The sequence below is a fragment of the Jaculus jaculus genome, chromosome 13, assembly GCF_020740685.1.
Source record: "Jaculus jaculus isolate mJacJac1 chromosome 13, mJacJac1.mat.Y.cur, whole genome shotgun sequence".
NCBI classification, from domain to species: domain Eukaryota; kingdom Metazoa; phylum Chordata; class Mammalia; order Rodentia; family Dipodidae; genus Jaculus; species Jaculus jaculus.
The window spans coordinates 46128064-46134063 of NC_059114.1; the positions used below are offsets into that span (position 1 = coordinate 46128064).

A 6000-nucleotide genomic window follows, 5' to 3' on the forward strand; every position below is an offset into this window, starting at 1 on the left:
CATTTCTTGAGAGAGATGGGTTTCTTTTAGTAGGGAATATTAGAAACTAGGCACACACAATGCTATTGGGCTATATGTGTTTTTTGGACCTTTGAAAAAACAGAAATAGAAAACTCAGGAATGTATACAATGCATATATATATATGTATATGTATATATATACATGTATGAACATGTACATACACATACATATTCACATGTTGGAAATCACAAATGCACATCAATTTCAGTTCTTCGCCACAAGATTCTCTTTTGTCTTCCTTCTTCTGGGGAGAGAACCCTGCCCCTAACGCTGCCTTCCAGGGTAAGAACCAGCACCAAGTCTCCTTACTTGCTCAATCTTACATTGCATCTAAAACAGTCTGAGATTGCTATGAATATACCACTAAACTCTTACTAAAAAGAGTTCAGGATTTGTTGTACTTGTTTTTTCCCAGCCTCTCCAAAACTGAGGGCATGCCATGGTCATAAATTCCTTGGATTAGTTCTTTTCAGAAAACTGTTCTTTTACTGAGTGTAATCATGACATTCATTTGAAATGAATTGTGCTCACTTGTCTGCATTGGGCTTTTGGCTTTAGACATCTCAGATTCATTCTCTTCCTTTTCATTCTTACTGGTTTAATTTCTTGTTTCTAAAGAAGTTTATTTATTTATGAGAAAGAAAGAGGCAGATTGAGAGAAAGAATGGGCACACTAGGGCCCCTAGCCTCTGCAAACAAATTCCAGATGTATGTGCCATCTAGTGTACCTGGCTTTACATGGGTACTGGGATATGGAAACTGGGCCTTTAGGCTTTGCAGGCAAGTGTCTTCATGGCTAAACCATTTCTCCAGTCCTTAACTTAGTTTTGGACTTGTAACATGCCGTCAAAAGTTAAGACCATCCAAGCTGGGCATGGTGGCATGTGCCTTTAATCCCAACACTCAGGAGGCAGAGGTAGGAGGATCGCCATGAGTTTGAGGCCACTCTGAGACTACATAGTGAATTCCAGGTCAGCCTGGGCCAGAGTGAGACTTTACTGAAAAAAAAAAAAAAAAAAGTTAAGACCATTCAAAAAGCTAGGACTGAGGGCATACGTCAACAGTAGAACACTGACCCCATGAGTCCATGGTTCAATCCCCCAGCATTAAAAAGAAAGCTACACGAAAGTTACACTCAGAAAAGTCACTTCCTACCACCTCATTGACCCTTACATAGAAATTTTAATTGTTCTGTGGATTAGCCTGTTTCTTCTTGCAATGATAATGTATATTTTCTTATTTTATTTCTTTTCTCTTTTTTTTTTTTTTTTTTTTTTTGAGGTAGGGTCTTACTCTAGACTAGGCTGACCTGGAATTCATTATGTAGTCTCAGGGAGGCATCGAACTCATGGCGACGATCCTTCTACCTCTGCACTCTCCCGAGTGCTGGGATTAAAGGTTTCTTTTTTCTTTTTTCAAGGCAGGGTCTCACTAGCCCAGGCTGACCCAGAACTCATTTTGTAGCCTCAGACTGGCCTTGAATTCTTGGTGATCCTCCTAACTTAGCTTTCCAAGTACTGATATCAAAGGTGTGTGCCACCATGCCTGCCTCTCCTATATTTTTTCTTCCAATTTTTTTTTTTTTTTTTGGTTTTTTGAGGTAGGGTCTCACTCTAGCCCAGGATGACCTGGAATTCACTATGTAGTCTCAGGGTGGACTCGAACTCACGGTGATCCTCCTACCTCTGCCTCCCAAGTGCTGGGATTAAAGGCGTGCGCCACCACGCCCAGCTCCAAATTTTTTTTAATGTAGGTTTTCTTGTTTTTAAAAATTTTTGTTCATTTTTATTTATTTATTTGAGAGTGATAGAGAGAGAAAGAGGCAGATAGGTAGATAGAGAATGGGCATGCCAGGGCTTCCAGCCACTGCAAATAAACTCCAGATGCGTGCGCCCCCTTGTGCATCTGGCTAACGTGGGATCTGGGGAACCGAGCCTCGAACTGGGGTCCTTAGGCTTCACAGGCAAGCGCTTAACCGCTAAGCCATCTCTCCAGCCCCCTCTTCCAAATTTTTATTAACAACTTCCATGATTATAAAAAATACCCCATGGTAATACTATTTTTATTTTATTTTATTCTGAGACAGTGTCTTACTACACAGCCCTGGCTGGCCTGGAACTGGCTATGTAAACCAGGCTGCCTTTGAACTTGTGGCAAGTTAATCTTTCTGCCTTTGCTTCTTGAGTGCTGAGATTGCAGGTGTGTGTCACCATGCCTGGCACACATTTTGTTTTTTAAATTTACTCTCTTGTGAAAATCATTCTACATTAGTTCTTAGGCATCTTCTTCATTGTTCTTTACAGCTGGTTAGTACTCCATGGTGTGAATGTATTGTGATTTATGCAACCAACTTTCAGTTGGATATTAAAATAGTTACCAATATTAATAGATTAAAATAATACTGCATGTGTATTTTTGCATTATTGGAGGTGTAACTGCAGGAAAAATTGATACAAATGGATTGTTAGGTTGAAAGGAAATTTTATACATCATGTCTTATATCTCCGGAGAATACATTCAAAAACTTTTAGCGGGGATGTGAGACTGAAGATAACACCAAATCCTACATAGGCTATCTATGATACAGTTTAATTTATAAGTTAAATACAGTGAGGGATTAACACTGATAACTAATAACAAAATAGTGTAAGTGTAATGGCATACTGTAACAAAAGTTAAGTATATATGGTCTCTCCCAAAATATTTTATTGTGCTATTTTTATAACTTAATTACCTCCCAAAGACCTCACCTCCTATACTTAGGGGTTAGAATTTCAGCCTATAGTTTGGAGAGGGAGAATATTAGCATTCAGTTTATTCTATCAAGGTTTTGACCTTTTTGCCAATCTGATGAGTGAGAAATCATATCTTAGTATAGTCCTCATAATTTACATTTTTATTATGAATGAAGTTGAACATCTCCTTATATGTTAAAAAATTTATTGGGCTAGAGAGATGTCTTAGTGATTAAGGCACTTTCCTGCAAAGCCTAAGGACCCAGGTTCAATTCCCTAGTACCCAAATAAAGCCAGATGTCTAGTTAGTACATATGTCTGGACTTCACTTGCAGTGGCCAGAGGCCCTGGTGCACCTTATCTCTCTGCCTCTCTCTCAAATAAATATATATTTTAAAATCTTCATACTGAGCTAGAGAAGTGGCTCAGCAGTTAAAAGTGCTTGCTTGCAAAGCCTGATGGCCTGGGTTCAGTTCCCCAGTACCTATGTAAAGCCAAATGCACAAAGTGGCACATATGTCTGCAGTTCATTTGCAGTGGCAAGGGGCCCTGGTGTGCCCCCTCTCTCCCTCCTTGCAAATAAATAAATTTAAATGCTTTTTATTCAATTATCTCTATTTAAAAAAATTGTCTTCAAATATATTTCTGTGGATTATCCATGCATGCATTCATGTTTTTTGCCTGCTGTTTTTTTTTATTCATTTCTACTTCTCTTTCTTTCTGTTTCTTTCCTTTCTTGCTTCCTTCTTTGTTTTTCCTCCCTACCCCTTTCTTCCTTTCTTCTTTCTTTCTTTCCTTCCTTCTTCATCTTCTCCCTCCTTTCTTTTACTTACTTTCTTTTTTGGGAATGTACATTTTCTGTTGTCTTTTATTTATGGGATATGTTGTGATAACTTAATAATGTATACAATATGTAATGATGAAATAGAATGATTAGCATTTCTGTCTTTTCAACTACCATGTCTGTCTGCAGGGAACCTTTGGGCTCTGCTAGTCATTTCTATTTTCTGTTCAATTTTGACAGTTATATCTATATGTGAAAGAACTCTTAAGAAGCAATACATATTGTAGCTATTATGCCCCAGTTTGTAGTTTGACTTTGTCATGTAAAACATTTTAAAATTTGGGCTGGAGGAATGGCTTAGCGGTTAAGGCATTTGCTCGCAATGCCTAAGGACCCAGGTTCAATTCCCCAGGACCCACGTTAGCCAGATGCACAAGGGGGCGCACGCGTCTGGAGTTCGTTTGCAGTGGCTGGAGGCCCTGGCGCGACCATTCTCTCTCTCTCTCTTTCTCTATCTGTCTCTTCTCTGTCTCTCAAATAAATGAATAAATAAATAAAAATATTAAAAAAAATTTAAAATTTTTATATCATCAAATTTATCACTTTCCTATTTCTTGCTTTTGCAATTCAAATTACGGTGGCAAAACCTTTCCTTACATAGACAGTAAAGAGGAACTCACTCAAGTTTTCTTCCAGAACTTTATATATATATATTTTTTTTTTTTCATTAAAAATTTTGCTGGGTGTGGTGGTTCATGCCTTTAATCCCAGCACTTGGGAGGCAGATGTAGGAGGATCGCTGTGAGTTCAAGGCCAATCTGAGACTACAGAGTGAATTCCAGGTCAGCCTGAGCTACAGTGAAACCATACTTTGAAAAAAAAACCAATTTTTTTTTATTCATTTAGAGTATCTTCTTATGCATGGAATGAATATTAGGTTTAACAATATTTTTCCAAATGACTTTCTCTGACTTTTTTTTTTTAGATGGGGTCTCACTCTAGCCCAGGCTGACCTGGAATTCACGATGTCTCAGGCCGGCCTTGAATTGACAGCAATCTTCCTACCTCTGCCTCATGAGTGCTGGAATTCAAGGTATTAGCGACCATGCCCAGCGGCTCTCATATTTTTAAAAAGCCTAGAAGATAATTCTTGGACATAAGTGACTTAATTTTTCTGTTTTTATTCCCTATTTCCAAGATTTCCTTAGTGAACTTTTTTTTATGTAAAGAAAAGGTTTTGAAGGGAAATGGTAGGGCTAGAGAAATGGCGCAGTGGTTAAGTGCACTTCCTGAACAAGTACGGGGCCCGCGAGGGTCTGGCAACACGTGGGTTGGACTCTTCAGAACCTATGCAAACAGCAGGACATGGCCACTAGTCTGTCACCCTGGTCCTGGGGGAGAATGGAGACACAGAATCACTGGGGCTCGGATCACGAAGAGACTCCGTAGACCAATGAGTGATAAAGGGCCACACCATGTTCTCCTCTGGCCACTGTAGACAATGTGGATGGGCCTACAAGGTGCTAAACCAGCACATCCATGCATATGCCACACACACACACACACACACACACACACGGAGGAGGAATAGATGTGCCAAGGACATTGGCATCTACATGTTACCAGTTTCATTAACATTGTTTGCCTCCTCAGAGCTGATGGAGCCTCCACAGTGGTACTGCGCAGCAGTCACACTACCTAGTGCTATCCGCTTCATACGGGTCAATGTTCTCTCCTCAGACTGCTAACTCTTGATGTCAAAGCTATGGATTAAACTAAGTGACCAGAAGTGCACATATACTTATTTCATAAATGATCATAGATGTATCACTTGATACATCTTGAATATTTTTAGTGTGTGTATGTGTGTGGTGCATGTGTACGTGTGCATGCATGTTTGTGGGCTCATGTGTGTGAGGGTATACATGCACGTGTGTGCGTATGGAGGCCAGAGGTTTGTCAGATGTCGTCCTCTATCACTCCCCACCTTATTTTACTTTTTATTTATTTAATATTTTTAAATTTTTACTTTTATTTAGGAGAGAGAGGAGAGAGAAAGAAGCTGTCGTGTGTGTGTGTGTGGGGGGGGGGTGCCAGGGCCTTAAGCCACTGCAAACGAACTCCACACGTGTGCACCACCTTGTGCATCTGGCTTACGTGGGTCCTGGGGATCGAATATGGGTCCTTTGGCTTCACAGGCAAACACTTTAACTGTTAAGTCATCTCTCCAGCCCTATTTTCCTGGTTTGGAAAAAGGTGTCTTCCTGGACCTGGCACTGACCAATTCAGTTAGACAAGCTGTCCAGTAAGCCCCATGGATCCTCCTGTCTCTAACTCTCCACATAAAATGCCAGCCATGGTGGTGCATGCCTGTCATCCCAGGGACATTATGATACTTAGGTAGTAGAAGAAATAGTTTTATAGTTTTAAATGTTTTTAATAACTTGAGTTCTAGGGCT

General features: G+C 39.9%; 1 pseudogene; it reads right to left on the reverse strand.

Annotated features, from left to right (window-relative positions):
* The window catches only part of LOC101597461, a 28037-nt pseudogene extending 22779 nt beyond the window's left edge, over positions 1–5258 (reverse strand).
* Between the last annotated feature and the right edge of the window lie 742 nt (positions 5259–6000).